This window comes from Gorilla gorilla, chromosome 1 (genome assembly GCF_029281585.2).
Source record: "Gorilla gorilla gorilla isolate KB3781 chromosome 1, NHGRI_mGorGor1-v2.1_pri, whole genome shotgun sequence".
Taxonomy (NCBI): domain Eukaryota; kingdom Metazoa; phylum Chordata; class Mammalia; order Primates; family Hominidae; genus Gorilla; species Gorilla gorilla.
In genome coordinates, this window is record NC_073224.2 from 161,593,734 (window position 1) to 161,615,989 (window position 22,256).

The 22,256-nt window shown below is 37.2% G+C and overlaps 1 long non-coding RNA gene across 1 annotated transcript in view; it reads right to left on the reverse strand.

The window, feature by feature from the left end:
* Nucleotides 1–1,518: 1,518 nt before the first annotated feature.
* The window catches only part of LOC134757026 (uncharacterized), a 129,062-nt gene continuing 108,324 nt past the window's right edge, over nucleotides 1,519–22,256 (reverse strand). The window contains exons 5-6 of the long non-coding RNA XR_010130636.1: nucleotides 2,255–2,460; nucleotides 1,519–1,696 (exon numbers count right to left, since the gene is read on the reverse strand). This is a non-coding gene — a long non-coding RNA (uncharacterized lncRNA). The remainder of the gene's footprint in view (nucleotides 1,697–2,254; nucleotides 2,461–22,256) is intronic.

Below are 22,256 nucleotides of genomic sequence, written 5' to 3' on the forward strand. Positions count from 1 at the left end.
AGTTACATATGTATACATGTGCCATGCTGGTGCGCTGCACCCACTAACTCGTCATCTAGCATTAGGTATATCTCCCAATGCTATCCCTCCCCCCTCCCCCACCCCACAACAGTCCCCAGAGTGTGATATTCCCCTTCCTGTGTCCATGTGATCTCATTGTTCAATTCCCACCTATAAGTGAGAATATGCGGTGTTTGGTTTTTTGTTCTTGCGATAGTTTACTGAGAATGATGGTTTCCAATTTCATCCATGTCCCTACAAAGGACATGAACTCATCATTTTTTATGGCTGCATAGTATTCCATGGTGTATATGTGCCACATTTTCTTAATCCAGTCTATCATTGTTGGACATTTGGGTTGGTTCCAAGTCTTTGCTATTGTGAATAATGCCACAATAAACATACGTGTGCATGTGTCTTTATAGCAGCATGATTTATAGTCCTTTGGGTATATACCCAGTAATGGGATGGCTGGGTCAAATGGTATTTCTAGTTCTAGATCCCTGAGGAATCGCCACACTGACTTCCACAATGGTTGAACTAGTTTACAGTCCCACCAACAGTGTAAAAGTGTTCCTATTTCTCCACATCCTCTCCAGCACCTGTTGTTTCCTGACTTTTTAATGATTGCCATTCTAACTGGTGTTCTGTTGACTTTTTCTAAACACAAACATGAATTCTATCAATTAAGTTTGTGATTATGACCAAAGCAAATATTTATTCTGGGTGATATTTAAATTTTTTTAATTGGGGTCATTTCATTCTAACCAAAGTCAGAGAATAAATTAGACATGTGAGAAGAAGGTTAGACAAGGGATCTGCATTTATTGTGTTCTTGGCTTCTGTTTAGATTATACCTTTTATAGGTAATAATGTTTATTGAGCAAAGTATGGGAATAAGTCCTAGGCCTTCACATTCAATCACCACTCACTCACTGACTTACCCAGACCACTTCTGGCCCTGCAAGCTCCATTTATGGTAACTGCTCTCTACAAGTATACTAGTTTTTATTTTTTTGTACTGTATTTTTACTGTACCTTTTCTATGTTTAGGTGCACAAATATCACTGTGTTACATACAGTTTTCTACAGTGTTCAGTACAGTTGCATGCTGTGCAGGTTAGTAGCCTAGGAGCAATAGGCTATACCACATAGCCTACATGTGTAGTAGGCTATACCATCTGGATTTGCATAAGTACATTCTATGATGTTCACACAATGACAAAATTGCCTAACATTACATTTCTCAGGAAGTAACCTCATCATTACACAATGCATGGCTGTAGTTTTAGAGTATTATGATTCTTTCAATAGGACAGTAAAAGTAAATTTAACAGATTCTTCTTTATTCTTATAAATAATTGCTTCTTTTTTAATATAATACCAATACTTGCTACCCAAGCTTTCTTTTTGTTAATATTGGACCAATATATCATTTTCTATGCCTCTAATTTTCCAACTTTATGTCTGGGTTTGCTTTATACGTATGTCTCATAAGCATCACATAGAACTACATTGTTTTAATCTAATCACATAGCCTTTTAATGGATGTGTTTAATATATTTACATATATTGTGATTACCAACTTGTGATTTCTACCATCTTCTTTTACATTTTCTGTTTGCCATCCTCTTTCCTTGATACTCTTTTTTTGCCTTCTTTTGGATGGCTAAAGATTTCTAGGGTCCCTTTTGTTCTTCTGCAAATTTGGAAATTATAGATAGCAACTTTACTCTTTGGGTGTTACTTTTAATTATGAAAATACATACGTGTGACAGAGACTGGCTAACTGCTCATAAAACCCATTCTCCTTCTCTCCTGGGAACAAAGCTGAACGCTACTCCCCAGCCTCCCCTGAAGTTGGATAGATATGGCTGCATGACTGAGCTATAGACAAGCCAATGGAATATGTGCAGAAGTGAGGAATGCCACTCCCAAGCCTGGCCCATTAAAACCTCCATTCCCTCTACTTCCACCCCTAGCCAGCTGTATGTCAATGTCCTAAGGGACAATGGAAGCCCTATGCTGAGGATAGAGCATTTATCAGCCTGAGTGACTGAATAATAGCATGTAACAGAGACACCACCACCACTACCTAGCTCACCCCCCAGTTGAAATATAGGTTATTGTAATTGCCCAGTGGGTTATTTCTGGCGGCTGCACAGACAAAGCCAGTTCACTGAGACCATGGCATTGCGGTAAAGAAAGAGTTTAATTAACACGAGGCCAGACACACAGAAGATAGAGTTATTACTCAAATCAGTCTCCCTGAAGGCTTGAAGATTAGAGATTTTCAAGGATAGTATGGTGGGCAGGGGACTAGGTGATGGGTGTTGCTGGTTGGTTGCAGAGGCAGTCATAGGGGTATGGAAAATGGTCCTCATGAGCTGAGTCCATCTCTTGATTGGGGGGTCCACAGGACCAGTTGAGTCATGAGTCACAGGACTGGGTGGAGTGAGCCTGAAAAACATTTCAAAAGACCAATCTTTGGTTCTGCAATAGTGATGTTTTCTATAGGAGCAATTGGAAAAGTCACAAATCTTGTGACCTCTGGCCACATAACTCCTAAGTAGTAAGTAATTATAGAAACTACACCTACATCTTAGCATAATTCAGGCCCCTCTCATAATCCTAACTTTGTGAACTTTCATCAGTTTTACAAAGGTAGTTTAGTTTTGGACAGGGCTATTATCATCCTTGTTTTAAGGTTAAACTATAAACTAAATTTCTCCCAAAGTGAGCTTGGCCTATGCCCAGGAATGACCAAAGGCAGGTCATTCCTGCCTTTGCTTGGAGGTTAGAAGCAAGATGGAGTCAACTATGGCAGATTTCTTCTACTGTCATAATTTTGCAAAGGCAGGTTCATCATCAGGAAATAAACTTAGTTGCCACTGTATTGCATGTAATGAAATGTTTAAAAATACATGTATAAAAGATGCTTTTAAGAGTACTCCTTGCCACATTGAACACTGTTATTTTAGTCAGTGGATGTGGGGAAATAAAGGAGAGGAAAGGAGAGGAGGGGAGGGGAGGGGAGGGGAGGGGAGGGGAGGTGAGAAGAAAGGAAGGAAAGCGGGAAGGGAGGGGAAGGGAAGGGAAAAGAGGGAAAGAAATATGTACTGAACTACTGAGTTTCAGCAGCTAAGTTATTAATACTTCATTATAAATTTTCTTTGAAAAATTAGACCAGTTAAGTATCTGTTGGTCATTTAAACAAGAACTTTACATGATATGACTACCCATTATATCCCTCTCTCATCATATAATTGTTTTGTAGAGCTTTTTTCACATTGCTTTTAACAGATAAAATTATTTTCACAGTCATTAATTAATTGCATTTATTCTCTATTTTTAAGAAAATTTTGTTATTACTATTGATTCTGGTGACCTATATTCTTTCTCTGGGTTCACTTTTCTACTTGTTAAGGTGTAGTGTTTTTCATGACTGTGTGTGGGTAATACACATTCCTATATTGTCTTCATCCTTAAGGATAGCTAAGTCAGTACAAAATCCAGGTTGGTAGTTATTTTTTCTCAGTTCTTTAGAGCTATTACTCTATTGTCATCTAGAAATCTATTGTTCCGGAGGAGAAATCTTCCAGTGATTTACTTGTTGCTCTTTTCTAAGTGTCCTTTCTCTTTGATAGTTCTGACAGTTTTCTCTGTGTACTTGATGTTCTGCAGTTTCATCATAATGTCTCCAAGTGTGAATTTGTTCCTATTATCCAGTTTGGTACTCAGAGTGCCATTTCAGTGTAAAGATTAGTATCTTTCTTCAAATCTCAAAAATTCTTTTTCATTGTTTTTCTAATTAATGCTTTTCCAGAATTCACTCGATTATCTTCTGAATCTCCTATTGGGTGCATGCTGAAGCCACTCAATCTAACTTTCATTTATCTTAAACTATTTTATATTTTTTACCTCATTGTTTCGCTTCAATTCATCATTCTAGTTGAATTCCTTACTTTTGTATCCCAATCCATTTGTTTATTATACTAAGCCAATGTAGACATTATCCTTTCTATTGAGTCTTTAATTCAATAATTACGTTTTATTTTCAAGATTTCTAATTGTTTCCTTTTCATATTTATATATCCTTCCTTCTCATTACTGCCTGTTTTGTTTCAAGGTGTCTTTTAACACATTAATTGTATTTCCTCTGTCTTTGTTATATATTTGAAGCAAATGTCAAACTTCAAAGAATGAACTTAAAACACCATCTTAACCAAAAGTCTAAAGTAGGTCAAAGTGCAAAGTACAAACAAATAAATCCAGAATGATTGGATTCAAATAAATCCATTTGAATAATGATTCAAACACAATGGGAATTTGTTTTTGCTTCTTGTTCGTTTTCTCATTCAAATCCAGAATGGGCAGGTTGGCAGGGATCAGGGTGATAAGTCCTCTCCACCCAGTTAATCTGGGACATAGGCTGCCAGATGCACTGACATTTTCAACATAAATCTTCCATAGTCATTCTGGATGTCACCATCCCATGGAATCCCATGGAAAAAGCCCACTGAAAGGTTTTACAGGCCAAGTCTGGAAGTATCACATCTTACCTCTTCTCATATCCCATTGGAGACAATATGGTCATAAGACCATACCCAACCACAGACTGGAAAGGAAGCTGGAAAACACAGGGTAGCTGTGCAATTATATGTCTTGCTACTAGAGGTGGAACAGCTTTTGGTAGGCATCAAGTAATTTCTCCTACAACATCCAAAGAGCCACTCCATTGAAAAGTGTACCAACTATTACAATGATGTCTTCTAACACTCTTCAGGAACTTAACATACCAGCATTACCAAATATCTTTTTGTTTATAGTGTCTATTTATATTATCACATTAATATATACAGCTTCTCTACTTCTTTGAGAGCAACAGAAGTGTCCCTTGATGTCATTTTATGCTTATTCTTAGATCATGAGACAATTTATATCAAACCAGACATGTTAGCAAAATTTCCTAATTTTACTCTAATGTTGTTTTCCTAATATTTCCTCCATCAACCATGGAATGTGACCCAGAAGAGTTACTCTAAAAGAAAGGCTCACTAAGGTACACCTTTTGAATTGAGGTCTCCTATTTCTTTGTTTCTATATAGGTATTCACTATATGTTACCTCTATACTGATTTTTAAAATCTTTTATTCCACTTATTGCCTAAAAGTCCCATTTTCTCTTGACTCCAAGAGAGAACTTCACTAGGAACTAACATGAAATATAGTAATAATGCAACAATTTGTTGGATACCCATTATGGAGCACATGTGCTAAGAGCTATCACACTCATTTTCTCATTGAATTCTGTCAACAGTCCTGAAGATGTTCATTTTTATGTTCACTGTGTAAATGAAGAAACTAAGTTTAGGTAATTGTTTAATGTCCCAATTGTACTCTGGCTGAATTGTAACTCAACTTCAGGACTGAATAAATCTTGCATTTCTTCTACTTTACAAATTGCTCAAGGATATTCTAGGTAAATGTATGTCTATTTTAGCTAAGATTTCAACTCCAAATTTCTATCGGCTCCTTTTCTCTAGTGAGCTAAGCTGTGTTTTGTAAGCTTCAAGGACCTCTCTGGCCCATTTAGCATAATAAGGTCTAGACTAAACACAGGCCTTCAGCAGCCTTGTCCACAAACCCTGTACCTTTAGCCATCTACTGATGGTTCTTGAGTGTCAGGATCTTTCTATTCTGATGTCAGCAAAAGAATGAAAAAGAGAATATTCTTTTTCCTAAGGCTTCACTCTGATCATCCCAAGCAGGAGGAATATGTAGGCTCCCTAAGCACCAGGAACATAGAAAAGAAGAAGGGCAACAGAGTAAAGCATGAAAAAGAAAGAATGTTTGCTCCACTGTATCATACTTCCTTGTATTAAAAATCCATTTTGTGACCCTGATGACAGCATTTTCTCCTTGATTAGGCCAGAGCTTCTCCTTCTTGAGGGGTTGGAGTGGCTTTGAAGTGAAGGCAGAGAAGGAATACCTTGAACTTCCCCTGGAGCAGAGGTGACTAACCATTTTTGCCCCCAGCTCCAGAGGTTGTGACATTGTCCCTCTTGGGAAAGAGTAACCCAGTGGAGAATGACTGTAGCTTCTCTGTATGCATACCAACCAAGATGCTGCTGAATTTTACTTGTTATTTTTGTTATTAAAATAACAGGTTTCCTTTTCATTTTCAGTTACAAACTTATTTGATAATACCGAATGTATTTTTTCAACCTATACATGTATCTCACCACAGAATTTGATATTATTTTTCCACACTTGGGAATCACTGCTCGGAAGGATAGAGTGAATAATCAGCTGTTGTGCCTTTCAAACATACTACTCAATGAATTTGCCATAAAGCTGTAGAACTATGAGACTACAAAATAAGTTTACGTAAAAAGTTTAGATTTTTCCGTTACCTGAAAATGGCCAAAACTACTATTCCTTAGATGGGATTTAAGATGAAAATATAGATTAAAGGAAAAAAAATGGGTAAAATTATACTATCAAAAACAGTGTGCAGGCCGGGCGTGGTGGCTTATGCCTGTAATCCCAGCACTTTGGCTGGCCGAGGTGGGCTGATCACGAGATCAGGAGATTGAGACCATCCTGGCCAACATGGTGAAACCCCATCTATACTAAAAATACAAAAAAAAAAATTAGCTGGGCGTGGTGGCACGCACCTGTAGGCACAGCTACTTGGGAGGCTGAGGCAGGAGAATCCCTTGAACCCAGGAGGCGGAGGTTGCAGTGACCCAAGATCGCACCACTGCACTTCAGCCTGGCGACAGAGTGAGACTTTGTCTAAAAAAAAAAAAAAAAAAAAAAAAACAGTGTGCAAGAGAAATCACATAAAAAAATAGATAATAGATATCCCTGATAAATTAGGCAAGTTTCTGATAAAAAAAAAAAACACAGAGATGTTCACTATAGAAAACCAGAAACCAAAAATGCAAGAAATAAAGTGGTTTTACTTGCAGTTAGATTTCAGTTGAAAACCATAAAGTGAGATGGGCAGGTCTTCACTCTCCAAAGGGACACTCCAAAAAAATTTTCCTAACCCTTCTTAAATTTTAACAAACACACACATGAAGACCATATCTATTTGCATATAGAAAAACAACTATTTTTCAAAAAAAATGTTTCTCCTGACTTTCATAAAGACCAGTTTCTAATCATTAGATTATGTTGACAACAGCAATCATTAAGACCATGGAAAGGCACAGGAATATTTTTTGATTACGTATTTTCACATAAAAGCACTTTGTAATGTAACTGGCTTTTTTTTTTACAATGGGTGAATATATATTTGAAAAAGATAATGAGGCCATAAAAATGTTTTAAAATTCGTTTGGGATATTGGGTCAGCCCTCCATATCAGCGGATTCCACATCTGCAGATTCAACCATTGGTGAATTAAAAATACCCAAAAAAAGAAAATTTTGTGTCTGTACTGAACATATACAGATTTTTTCCTGTAATTATTCTCTAAACAATAAAGTATAATGACTATTTACATAGCATTTACATTGTGTTAGGTATTATAAGTAATCTAGAGATGATTTAAAGTATACAAGAGGATATGCATAGGTTATATGCAAATACTATACCATTTTATATCAGGAACTTGAGCAACCTTGGATTTTTATATCCACAGGATGTCCTGGAACCAATCCCTGACAGATACTGAGGGACAACTGTATGGGTATTTGCGTGCACGTGGGTGTGCATGTTTGTACTTAGGAGAAGAATCTTTGAATATAACTTTATTAGAAAGTGAATAGAGAATTAAAATGACTTGAGAACCACGACTTATTCCTAAGGAAAACTTCTCAAGGGTGAATTATTTGATTTAATTTAAAAGCTTTTGTAATGCTAACTTTAAAAAAAAGAAAAACTTTTAGTGCACAACTCACATAATCTTTGTGATCCACAAAGAGGCAATACAGCCGAGTGGGTGCCATCAAGAACTGTGGAGTCTGGCCTTGGCTCAAATTCTGGTTTCACCATTTATGGTCCCTAAGACGCTGGACAAATTATTTAACCTTTCAAATCCTCAGTTCCATTATTTTTAAAACACAGTTTATACATTATCTACACATCAGATTCCATGGTTAAATGAAGCATTTGTATAGTCCCAAACTCATAACAAGTCCACAGTAAATTTTATTATATTTCTTTGTTTTTTATCATTAAGAAAAGTCTGCATATCAGCCTACTTTGAAATTTATCATTTATAAAAAGAAAAAATAAGTTTAAGAATATAAAAAATCCATTTAAGATAAATGAAAGTTAGACTGAGTGGCTTCAACGTACATCCAATGGAAGTTTCAGAAGATAATATGGTGAATGGCAGAAAGGCATTAATTAGAAAAATCTTGTTTTAACATTTTTGAGATTTGAAGGAAGACATCAGTCTTTACACTAAAAAGGCACACACATGTCATCTCTGTGACTATGTCCAAATTTTTTTCTTCCTATAAGGATACCAATAAGATTGGATTAGTACCCGTCCTAATTCAGTATGACCTCATCTTTACCTGATTATATCTGTGAAGACCCTATTTCCAAATAAGGTCACATTCACAGCTACCAGGGGTTAAGACTTCAATATATCTTTTAGTGAAACACAACTAACCCCTAACACCTCTTTCTCTATTTACATTGTTAAGGTGAATGTCACAGCATGAAAAATGCAAATAGCAAAGAAAGGGTTGTTAAGTAATTGAGCTTAGGGGGATCACCCATATATCATAAGTGTATACAGTTAGCCTGTCTACTCCCTAGACCATGAGCTACTAAAGGGTAGAGACTGTAAGAATTAGGGTGGAGAACTAATGGGAATTAATGAATCCCAACAGGACAACTGCCCCCAACTTTTTAGAAAATTAGTCAAGCTGGAGCTCTAGTCTAGCCATTTTGTCTTATCTGAATACAGATAATTTCCCCCAAGCACCTAAGTCATCCGACGGGGTTGTGATCCCATACCACCAGAATAGATAGTGACAATCATAATTCCAATTATAATCATTATTTTCTGAATGTTTACTGTGTGCCAAGCAATTACATTTTATATTATCGACATTGTTTCATTCAATAATCACAAGTTATCCTTAGCCCTCAACTTGTAATGACTCCTATCCATTCCATCCAGCACAAAAACGGGAAGAAAATGCCCAGTTTGCTCTTGTTTTTCCTTCCCATACACAGTGATATTGTCATCTTCTGTCCCCACTTCCCCCACACACACAATGCTGCCTGCAAATGGGGAATAACCAAGAGAGATGTGCCATGTTCCATCCAGCCTTCCCCATTGAGTGCTCTTAGGAGGCCAATATGAAGAAGACATGACCTTCCTCAGTCATTATGGATGCAGTTTTTAAAACGGAGGGCACCAAAGCAGGTGGTTTTTTGGTTCAAAAACTAAGTTTAATGAAAGGATTAAACAGATTAAATGCTAAAGCCGTGGTAACAAAATTTATAAACAGAAACTAAGATTGTTTCAGGCTGCAGTTAATCCAAGTATTTCAGAATAAAAATGTATTATATTGAGTTATTTTTCCAAACTTGTCATACTTGTTATGCTTACCATATTTGCAAGGCTTGGCTTCTACTGGTCACCTTTTCAAATGACTGTGTTTACAGAATCAGCAACAAGAAGCTAAAGTTTATCTTGTCACCCAGAGACCTGGGCAGACTGGGCTGGTTCCAGGGACAGGTTTTGAATAGTTTACCAAGAGTTTCCTACCCAATGTGACCAGTCACATTTGCTATACATGCAGCTTGCCTTTTTATCAGATGAAGGCAGCAGGCTTAAGGAATGCTTTTCAATGCACTTGTGTAGTGGCAAAACTGAAAAGTTTATTAAGTTGCAATCTCAGTTTTGAAAAGGTAAGCTAGGCAAACTATTCATCTGTCAGTAGCATTTGCAGCTGAGTAATTGCCCTATTCTTAAATACTTGCTTCTCCAGTTCTGAGGAGCTCTGTAAAATCCTGTATCATGTTGAGCTGAAACCTCTTATCTTATAACGTCATTCTTTTGGACCTAATTTTACATTCACCATAAAATAGCTCTTCAAATGTTTGAAAACAACTCTCACATGTCCTCTAAGTCTTCTCTTTTCATGTGTCTTCAGCCATCATCCTATGGCATGGCTCCCCCATCCTGGTCACTTCTCTCTTCTTGTGCACCAATTTATCTTTTCGAGTGTTAATACTTGGCACCACAATGCTTCATGGACAATTTAACTGAAGTTAAGTAAAGAATGACTACTATTCCCCTAATTCTGGACATGATAATCTTACTATTGCAACAACCAGCAGAGCTAGTTTTCACGGTGACCATATGTTGATTCACATTAAAGTTACTGACATTTTCTAAATAAGTTTTAGATGAGCTTCTAAGTCGTATTTTTTCAATTTAATAGTTGTGTGATTTATTTGGAGAAAAATAAAACATACTTATTTGCAACAGACTTCATCTTTAGTAGTAGATCTTGCCTATAGTTTTATATTGTTTCACACTTATATTCCTACTACTTACCTAATACAAATTCAATAAGTATCAAACATCTATTCAGAGGTCATTGATAAATTTGAAGAGCTTAAAACTAGTGGAAGAATTTTTCCACTATTTCTCATAGGCTCAAAATAATCCATTTATAGATAATTTTGGTATACTTTGTCAAATAGTTACACATTCATCTAATTACAAAGATCCAACTCACATCTCTCCAGCATTTTTGTAAGCATGTAGTGAGAAACACACCATATGCAGCATTTCTCTATTCTAGAGTTCAATGAAAGACAGCATTAAGAAAAGCCTAATGTGAGCTGTTTTCAGTGAATACACAGTGTTTCCTAGAGATTACACCAACTGTCCTTTAAATAATACATTCAGAAATTTTCCTGAGATTGAAACCAAGCTCAAATTTGGTTGGCTTATCGGTCTATCACCTGCAAAATCTCCCTGTGACCCCTTTTGAAAATCAAAACCACATTTGTTCATTCCCATTCTTCATGCTGTAGTTCTTTCATGACTGTTAAAAGAAAACTGAAATCAAGGTTTTATTTTTCTATTTCCTTTGCTGGTTGCCTCAGAATTCTAGGACCTAATACAACAAGGCAAAACAACTAGAAGTCACTTAACCAGTTCCTTCATGCTTCTTGAAATTTGATCTTCTCTGTATACTTTATATTTCTAGTCCAAAGTGCACTTGCCTTGACAAAAATATTAAAAACAAAGACAGTTGAGAAACTCTGCAGTTTGAGAAACTGTTCAGTCTGTTTTCACACTGCTAATGAAGACATACCCAAGACTGGGTAATTTATAAAGGAAAGAGGCTTGATTGACTCACAGTTCCACATGGCTGGGGAGGCCTCACAATGATGGCAGAAGGTAAATGAGGAGCAAATTCACACCTTACATGTCAGTAGGCAAGAGAGCTTATGTAGAGGAACTCCCCTTCCTAAAACTATCTGATCTTGTGAGACTTATTCACTATCAGGAGAACAGCACAAGAAAGACCCGCCACATAATTCAACTACTTCCCACTGGATCCCTCCCATGACATGTGGGGATTATGGGAGCTACAATTTAAGACAGAATTTGGGTGAGGACACAGCCAAACCATATAATCTGCCTTCTCTACTACCCAGAAACATTACGCTTCTCTAGAAAAATATTCGTCAAAAAAAGAGAGGGAGGCAAGCCTTTCTAAGCATGGCACTAAAGGCAGAAATCATAAAGAAAAAAACTGCATACTTAAAAAATGTAAACTTCTATACATCAGAAAATACCACATAAACAAAATTTTCAAGTAAATGGAAATCTTTGAAAAATATTTGTAAATACATTTATACATATTTTAGAGCCTCATTTATAAACAGTCCTTGAAAAAGCAGTTAGAAAATACAGACACAACATTAGAAAGAGGAGTAAAGTTCAAGGTAATTGAAGTAAAGAAAGAAGAAACAAATAAACCCGTTAAAAAAAAAAAAAAGTCTATCTTGGCCGGGCGCGGTGGCTCACGCCTGTAATCCTAGCACTTTGGGAGGCCAAGGCAGGCGGATCACGAGGTCAGGAGATCGAGACCATACTGGCTAACACGGTGAAACCCCGTCTCTACTAAAAATACAAAAAATTAGCTGGGCGTAGTGGCGGGCGCCTGTAGTCCCAGCTACTCCGGAGGCTGAGGCAGGAGAATGGCATGAACCCGGGAGGCAGAGCTTGCAGTGAGCCAAGATCGCACCACTGCACTCCAGCCTGGGCGACAGAGCAAGACTCCGTCTCAAAAAAAAAAAAAAAAAAAAAAAAAAAAAAAAAAAGTCTATCTTTATTAACTATAAAAGAAATTTAAATTTAATAAAAATATTTTATATTTAACAAACTAGGAAAGTGTTTTGTTTTGTTAAATGCACAATACTTTGTTGAAAGTCCAAGACCAAGGAAAACTGACATTCTCCTATACACTGCTATAAATTGAGCTCTAAGAAATAAAACCTTATACTAAGTGTTTTATGTGCATTACCTTATTTAACGTGTCTTCAAACATTCACTTCTTCTATGGCTAAAATTTATATTCTGAGCCAAGAATTCTGGTTCACGAAGATCTGCTAAGATGACACAGTCACTTTGTCATGCATTTCTTATTATTACCGTTTCATTAACCAGGTCAATTCTCATACCTACTGGGAAATGAAACCTGTCAGCAACACAAGTTAAACATTCTTTGTTAGAGGCTCTTGATTTAGCCTAAGAAGACTTGCAGCATATGTCTTGACAGTTGAAGTACTCATGACTGTTAAAATCCAACCTCATGTCAATCTTATATTTTGAATTAGCACGTTAATCACTTTTTTCTCTCTGTTCACATAGCCTCTTAATATGATCTCAAAATGGTAGTTCTAAGGTTCTCTCATTTTTATCCGAATTATAATTTTTAACAGCGTCAACCTTACAGCAGATTTTCACATAGGTACTTTACATATAGGATAACTCATCTTTCATCTTTAGCAAATCTGTGTCTTTTCTAACATAGATTCTTAATTTTAGGTTCTAACCCACTGGGTACCATTTTCTCCTTTTTATTACTATGCAGTATAATGTCAACATACTTATGTAGCTGACTATTTTATGAATACCTTCTTACCAATTATTTTCTTACATGAATTACTATAAGCAACTCCCACTGATGTTTTTATTTCTATAATAAAGTGTTTCATAGCTCTACTTGGATGATTTCTCTCTCCCGTTCCATACGCATCTTGAATTGTCCTTAGAATGAAGGAAATCAATCAGGAAAAAAAAGCCAAAAGACAGAAATTTTGAGGAGAGAGATAAGATTCAAAAGTCAAAACCAAGGTGCAGGTGAGTGAAAATTTTTGTGCCAAGTTAAAAGAAGTAAAGAAACTCTGTAGTATTAGAATAATTAAATGAGTAAAATGTTTCCCATGGAATATTAATCAAGACCTTCCAAATAAGAGGCAGGAACTAGGTTCTACATGAAACATGAAGCAGACCTCACAAATAAGGAATAGGGGAAACAACCCTTCAACATTCCAAGATGGAAGTAACGGGTCATAGTAGCCAGTAATTTTCTACCAAAAAATACAGAAGCCAGAAGCCGCTGGAAGTAGATAATATGGCTAACAAAGGAGTATATTGTCTTATCAGGACGGGTATCTATCTGAAAAATATCAGAGAAATAATACTAACTTTCTGTAATATTTCACCAAATACTTTTACATCAGTATATTACTTAATCTCTCAAAAACTAGGTAAGGCATGTTGTATTATCATGTAGATAAGAAAACTCTCCTGAAGTTGTTAGGTTCCTAAGGCTAAGTGCTAAAGCTAGAACTCTAAGCCAAGTCTAGCTAAACTAAATCCCATGTTTATGCTATTGTATTACTATACCAAACTGCCCTTTAAGAAAAATCAATATTGATAAATAGATAATGTTTTTAAGACAGAGTTTTGCTCTTGTTCCCCAGGCTGGAGTGCAATGACACGATCTCAGCTCACTGTAACCTCCGCCTCCCAGGTTCAAACCATTCTCCTGCCTCAGCCTTCGAAGTAGCTGGGATTACAGGCATGCGCCACCACACCTGGCTAATTTTGTATTTTTAGTAGAAATGGGGTTTCACCATGTTGGTCAAGCTGGTTTCGAACTCCTGACCTCAGGTTATCCACCTGCCTCAGCCTCCCAAAGTGCTAGGATTATAGGCATGAGCCACCATGCCCAGCCTAATAAGTGATTTTTTAAATCTAGTCTCAAATTTCTCACCAGGCACCTCTGCCACATAATTCGTCGGTTGTATGTGTACAAGCAATACAGTCAGAATAAAAAGCTGGCTCAATAAAGGGGGTAGGTTTTGTATACATGATGTTTTTTATCTTCATTTTTTACTAAACAAATCAGTTCTTTTGATAAGATAATTAACCCCTCATTTGTTTTATTGCTGAAGTTTTTGGCTGACATTTTCAACATTCATCCTAAATATTGGAGCCTTTGGATAACCTGAGCTAAGCAGTTTTACTGTGAGTGTCTACTGTGGACTAAATCTATTGTCTAGATAACAGACACACTTGTACTTGTATACTTAGAGTACCATCCCAAGATATCACATTGAGTAGGACCATGAAAAACATACAATTCAGAGTTTACTTTTAAGCTCATTCAAGAAATAATTAAATAATTAAATAAAGTATAGTTTATCCTAGAATAAGTGACATTGGTTTTAAAACTAGTACCGTATTCTTCACTAATTTCAGACAAGGGCCAGACTGTTTCTTTGGACTGTTGATTTTTTGTTTAAGTCTGAAAGGGAAAAAGTATTGTGTTTCAGGGCTGTGCTAAACTAAAATTGTTTTTATACAATAACTCAGCAAGCAGTTTATGCTGTAACATATGCTGTAACACCTCAGAGCACCTTGTAGAGAAAGAACTCTCACTCCAGTGTTGAATGGGAAGTTGAAAATGAAGATTTCTGGTCCCACTGAGCCTGCTGGGGCAGCAGAAGAGAGCCATGCCCTGCTTTGCAAGCACTTGCCTTTTCCTACCAATGTGTTCTGAGATTTTCAGCAGAGCACAGCTTTCTGGAACCTATATTCAAAACCCTAAATCTTTGTGGAGAAGTCCGGGCTTCAAACAAAATTTCTAATACTGTTGAGCTGAAGAGAAGCTGTTTCTAATCTAGTATATTTCACAAACAACATTCCTTTTATGTGGTGCTGATGAAGTGCCAAATTCTGTACTTCAGAGTACTGTTTTTGTGATGTACAAGACCAGAGTTTATGGAGGGGAGACTCCGTTTACTTTTGCTATCATTAAGGATATTTGCCTTAACTAAATCTTCTAAAATTCCTCATTCCTCTAGCAGCTTTCTGGTCACTCTGCTTTACCCCACCTCCAATGTAATATAGGGAAAAGAGTTGGACTGGAAATCAGGAGTGCTGAATTCAGGTACCTGTTCTTCCATTGAGTAGCTGTGTGACCTTGGAAGTCACTAACTTCTCCGTACCTCTTTTTCTTCCAGTGTAAACTAAGAGGTCACACTAGACCCATGGCTTTCAAGTGGTTGTCTTTAAACTATAGAGATCATTGGCTGTGGAAACAGCAAAAACATTGTCTGCAAAAATAAGAATTAGAGGATAAACAAGAAGAAGAAGAAGAAAAAGGGAAGGGGAAGGAGGAAAAGAGGAAGACGGGGAGAAGGAAAACAGTAAGAAAAAAGGAAAAGGAGGAGGATGAGAAAAAAGAATGAGGAGAAGGGCAAGAAAGGGGGAGGAGGTAGAGAAGAAGAAGGAGGGCAAAAAAAGAAGGAGGAGGAGAACGGGGAGGGGAGGGAGAAGAGGAGGAAGAGGGAAAGGAGGAAGAAGGGGAGGAAGAGGGCAGGAAAGAAGAAAAAGCAGGAAGGGAGGAGGAGGAAGAGGAGAGGAAAAGGAGGGCAAGAAAGAAGAAGAAAAAGGAGGAGGAGGAGAAGGAGGAGGGAAGGAGGAAGAAGAAAAGGGAGAGAAAGGCAAAGAAGAGGAGGAGCAGGAAAAACTTATGCCACCAAAGGGACCTATCTATTGCTGTTATTTTTCTTATAAATTGAGATTCTTTATAAAGTTCTAAGTAAGATTTTATTTGGGACTATAAGAAGGTAGTTCTGCTGCTGAAGGGTAGAAAATTGCTAGACACAATGATTTCTGAAGATCTGTATAGCTTCAAAATTCAATGAATCATCATGACAGCTAACTTTAGTTACCTTTTACTTAGTATCTCCTATGTGCTGGACACTAGACTAAGTCCTTTTTATCCATTATTTAACCTAATCCTTATGGCAACTCTGCAAGGTATATATTTATTACTTTATTTGTCTTTCCCATGGCTTGCGACTCATAAGGAGCCAGAGTTTACGCCACGATCTGTAAGATCGAAAGCCCATGTTTTTTTTCTTCTTACTATAGAATTCTATTAAGAGAAATTAAAATTATCTTTTTTTTTTTTTTTGAGGTGGAGTTTGGTTCTGTCACCCAGCTTGGAGTGCAGTGGCCCTGCAATCTCAGCTCACTGCAGTGTCTGCCTCCCAGGTTCAAGCTATTCTCCTGCCTCAGCCTCGCAAGTAGGTGGGATTACAGGCACTCACCACCACACCCGGCTAATTTTTGTATTTTTAGTAGAGACGGGGTTTCAGCATGTTGGCCAGGCTGGTCTCAAACTCCTGACCTCAGGCTATGTACCCGCCTCGGCCTCCCAAAGTGCTGGGATTACAGGGATCAGCTACCGCACCCAGCCAAAATTATCTTTAAGAAAATTACTTAGAGTATTAACAGGGTGTGATAGGCACAATAATGGACCCTAAGGATGTCCATATTCTAATCCCCGGAACCTGTAAAAGGAGGCTTAAGTTGTGTAACCTTATACTGTGATTAAGAATCCTGAGATGGGGTTGTCAGGCAGGCTCAATGTAAACACAGTGTCCTTGTGAGGAAAGAGGGGGCGCAGAGAGTCAGAGAAGGGGATGTAATGATGAAAGCACGAAACCAGAGTGATGCAGCATGAGAAAGACTCCACCTGCCATTGCTGCTTGAAGGTGGAAGAATAGGACCATGAGCCAAGGAATGAGGGCAGCCTCTAGAAGCTGGAAAGGGCAAGGAAGCAGAATCTCCCCTACAGCTTCCAGAAAGAATGCAACTCTGCCAATACCTTGATTTTTAGTGGTGAGACCAGTTTGTACTTCTGACCTCCAAAACTGTAATATAATAAATTTGTATTGTTCAACCCACTAAGTGATATAGTTTGGGTATTTGTCCCCTCCAAATCTCATGTTGAAATGTGATCCCCAATCTTGAAGGTGGGAACTAGCAGGAGGTGTTTGGGTCATGGAGACAGATCTTTCGTGAATAGGTTAATGCAAAAGTGAGTCTGTTTTTCACGAGAGCTGATTGTTGAAAAGAGCCTGGCACCTCCTTCCCCTCTCTTGCTGCTTCTCTCACCATTCGATGCCTGCCCTCCTTCTCCTTCCACCATGAATGGGAGCTTCCTAAGGCCCCCACCGCATGCTGGTGCCGTACTTCTTATACAGCCTGCAGAACTATATGCCAAATAAAGCTCTTTTCTTTATAAATTTCTCAGTCTCAGGTATTCCTTTATAGCAACATAAATGGAATAAGACACTAAGTTTGGAGTACTTTGTTACAACAGCAATGGGAAACTAATACACAAGGTAATGTTGAGTAGTTGTCTGTAATTTTCTTTAAAGGACTTCAGCATAGACAGTGTGGTGTCACATTTATTAGGTTGAGTTACAAGCCAGGTACAATCAGGAATTTGTGTTCCAGAAGAAGTCAGCTAGTTGTATGCCGTTAAGCTCACACTCCAGAGGTCGCTATTGCAAGTGCTTCTGTTACCAGTATCACTGATCATCAGTAGATACTTTATTAATTAGCATAAATCTTATCCAAAAATGGGGTTTTATTGGTGAAATCAATGCCTTATTAGCAACATGAATGTTATAATAGAAATGCATTCCCATGTGATGAATTTAAAGTATTCAAGACATGTGGATTGGCTAAGATATTTGGGAGGCATTACTACCCTTGCATGAGCAAAGTGCAAGAATCTAGTGAGACTTTTAGCCCCAACCCTTCAAGATAGGGTTTGTGGCTTGACCTGTAAATGTTCCTGGCTCCAGTTGTTGAAGGATCTCTGGTTGCCTGATATCAACTGTGAGAGAACAGTCTTGCCTCTAAAATGTCATTGGGCCTTCCTTCAGAGAATCATTCTTGCATTGTCAGAGCACCAAAAATATCAGAAACCTGAATTTCATCAGTACAGGATCTATGAAGTATTTTGTGCCCGCTAGCACAAATACCTATTTGAGTGGTCCAGTTTGGTTTAAGACATGTTTCATTACGACATGATAGTAAGGCTCTAGGGAAATAGTTAACTCTTACCCACCTGAAAATTTTCAGCAGCTATTATGAATTATTCAAGAAAAAAAAGTGTAATTAAATTAGCCTACCTCAGTTTGCAACAGTAGTCAATTTACAGGAGCCACATAACTTTGGAAAATGTAAAACTGAGCCTTCCTCTTCATTTGCAGAAATAAAGATGTGTTCTATTACTAATGAGATCTGCAACGGTAACTGTTGAAGTCTATTGTTTATTAACACCAAATAAATTTCTCGATTTTCTTTCACTAATTTATACATGAGGTGTTTTAGTGAAAGAAAAATGAAACAGATCCTCTTCATAGACCAAACTCCTCTAAAAGTGTCCCCCAAGCTATCATTATGACTGTTTGGGATATAATCTTCTATTATAGGCAGTGGTGAGACCATCAGCCTTTGTCAATAATCTCAGTGAAAAATTATTGTTTGGTTTAAAGTATGATACTCAAAAAGCCAAAAAAAAAATGTCAACAAGCCCACAGGTGGTAAGAGAAGGGGAGCAGCTAAGAGCTAAGATTTCAGAAAATGTGGCACATGTGTAGTTCTGCCAAATTTCAAAGAACCACTTGTTCTACCAACCTCACACACTCCTGGGAAGAAAACTCAGAAAGCAAATACAAGTGGGATAAAGTATACTTGACAGAGCCTTAACCCATGAGAGAGCATACTGATATTTAAGGCAGATGAAAGTAGAGCAGATGATGGAGAACATGAAAAAAATCGGATTTTTCACACACGTGAAAACCACTCTAACAAATGTTTGATTGAAACACACCGTCTGAATTCTCCATTCTCTGCAATATTTCAAGGGTAAGTTTCCAGGCAAAATGCCTCAGGATGGCTACCAATAGACCATATGGAAATGATGAACAGAGTATCTGTTTGCTTCCACACACATAAGCCAGTCTAAATGATTTGATTAACTTTCACAGATTTCTCAGTCAAAAAGAGAAACTGTGGAATCACTTGTTTGTTTGTTTTGCTTCATAGAATGTTAGGCTAAAAAGAACTTTAAAATGTATCTATTCTAGCTCTTTTATTTTATTAAGACATTAATGTGCCCAAGTTTGCATAGCCAGTTAGTGGCAGAATAAAGTGATCATTCTACACCACCGTGGTTCTATTGTATCTATTTGATATATTTGTACTATTTGGATGTTTTCTATTTATTAATTTACATGAAACTGATAGTGCAAATATGACTTCTTTCTTAATTTGTTGACTTTGAATAAATAATAAATGCTATTTTCATTCCTGGGACATTCTTTTGCTCCTATTCAAATAATACATGCAACATGCTCTTCCAAACTTGCCTGCCCTTGACTATGATTTTTCATCTGCCTGAAATATCATTGACCCAATTCTCTACATGACCAATTGCCTTCCTCATAAAGACCCAGGTCACTTAGCCCTTCTGTAAAGCCTTCCTTGGGTAGTTCCAGGAAGAGTCAGTCAATTGTACTCCTTCTGCCCTCTCTTTATGTTCTGCACAGCCCCTCTTAGCAGTCCTCATGCATGGTGGCAAACATCTTTATGCATTGATGTCTCCCACTAGATTATAAACTCCCTGAAGTCTGGAATTGTTGCTAAGAACCTTGAGATGGGAAGACTATCCTGGGTTATCTGGGCAGGCCCAATGTGATCACAAAGGCCCTCAAATTGAGAAGAACAAAGCAGAAGAGTCAGAACAAGAGAAACACATCAGAAGAAAGACTCCACCAGCTGGCTTTGAAGATGGAGGAATGGAGCCATGACCCAAGGAATGTGATGGCCTCTAGAAGCTGGAATTGCAATAAAATGGATTCTCCCCTAGTGTCTTCAGGAGGATCGCAACTCCGCTCACACCTTGATTTTAGCTCTCTAAGACCTATTTCAGATTTTGGACCCCAGAACTATAAGATAACAAATTTGTATTGCTTAAGCCTCTAAGTTTGTAGTAATTTGTTACAATAGTACTAGAAAATTATAGTGAGAATCTAGGCATGTGAATATAATCATGTGTATAGGTACTTCCAAAACTGAATAAAGGCAGCCGGCACTTTTTGAATGACCACATTTCACAAGTCACTAAGATATTTTCAGTCTTTTATTTTTGACACATAAATTCATTAAGTTCAACCCAATTTCACTTATGGAAATGTTTCTGATTTCCATAATGAAGGTTAGTTTATAAAAAATAATATATTTTCAATGATTTCAGATATAACTAAGCAATGACCAGGCACTCCACTGCTAAATTTTTGCAGACATATCAAACGGAAAAAATTTTAGGAATAAAATTGGTCTAAAGATTGGTTAGTAAAAGGAGCAACATACAAAATCATACTTTATTATTAATGATATATATTTTATTCTATTAAGAAACTATGCTCCCATGAGAATTATTCTGATATGATAATTTTCATAGGTATTTCCCACAATCATTTATATATAACAAGTATAATAGAGAAAACCCAAACTTCAGTAACGGTGAAGTTACTGAATATATTTCTGCTTTTCTGGCCACTGTTGTAGAAATGATCTCCAAAACTTTTTGAGAGTATATAATCATCCTGTTAAAATGGCAAGTGGTTATTTTTTTAATTTACAAATGCATACATGACTTGTTGACCTTCAAGGAGAAATTTTTGGCCTTGGGCCCCCAACCCAAGTACAAAATTATATGTGATTGTGAATAATAAGAATAATTGAGTCCTGATGGCAAATGTTCATCCATCACTCTCTGGAACTAAATGAGTCAATAATGGTAATTACTTTGATTTCCAGGCATTGGATCCCAACATCCAGTTATGTTCATCAAAAAACAGAAAATTCATACTCAACCCTCATCTTCTAAATATGTCAAAAGCCACTAATATTTCATATTTAAGTATTACATACCAGCCAATAGCATTGTATTGGTCAGCTCAGGCTGTTGTAAGAAAATACCATAAACTGGGTGACTTGAACATAGAAATTAATTTTCTTACAGCCCTGAAAGCTGCAAGGCCCACCAATATCAGGGTCTGGCCCTGTTCGCTTGCTGCTGAGGGCTCTCTTTCTACTCTTTATCAGAGCATTCAAGACCCTTTACAGTTTGGGACCCACCTACTTTTCCAGCATTTTCACCCATTTTTCTTTACCTCCTAACTTCTAGACAAACAAAACTTCCCATTATATCTCTCAGATAAATCACACCATTTCACACTTCAGTGTCCCTGCACATGACATTCCATATTTATGCATTCCCTGCCTAGCAAATCCTGTCATCCTTTTAGACTTGACCTAATGGGACATCCTCGAGAAGTAATGTCCAGTATCCCTAATAATCAAGTCCCTTCTCGTTGATTCCATGAGTTTTTGCTAATATACTATTATAATATCACATTGAATTATAATTATTCTTCTATATATTGCCTTTATGAAATGCAGAGGTTTTCATATTTGTGCTGGGCTCCTTTTCACTGAGGCTGAATGCCAAATAAATATTTTACATCTTCCTTCTAGTTTGTGGAAAATAAATAGGGTATGTAATGGAATGCCCTAGTGAACACATGCCAAGCCAAAGATTAAATTCCTGGGGTTTTGTTGTTTCCTTTTCTCTTATTTTGCAAGGGACATACCAGTTACAACTATATATATATATATATATATATATATATATATATATATGTATATATACATTGATACTGTGTGTGTGTGTGTGTGTGTGTGTGTGTCTGAAGTAAATTACATATAGGTCAAAAAGTCACCTTGAAATCACTGAAGGTAGCTTCCTTTGACAGGCAGCCATAGATGAAATAAAATAGCCCAGTAATATGGTGGAAGGAGTATTAGTT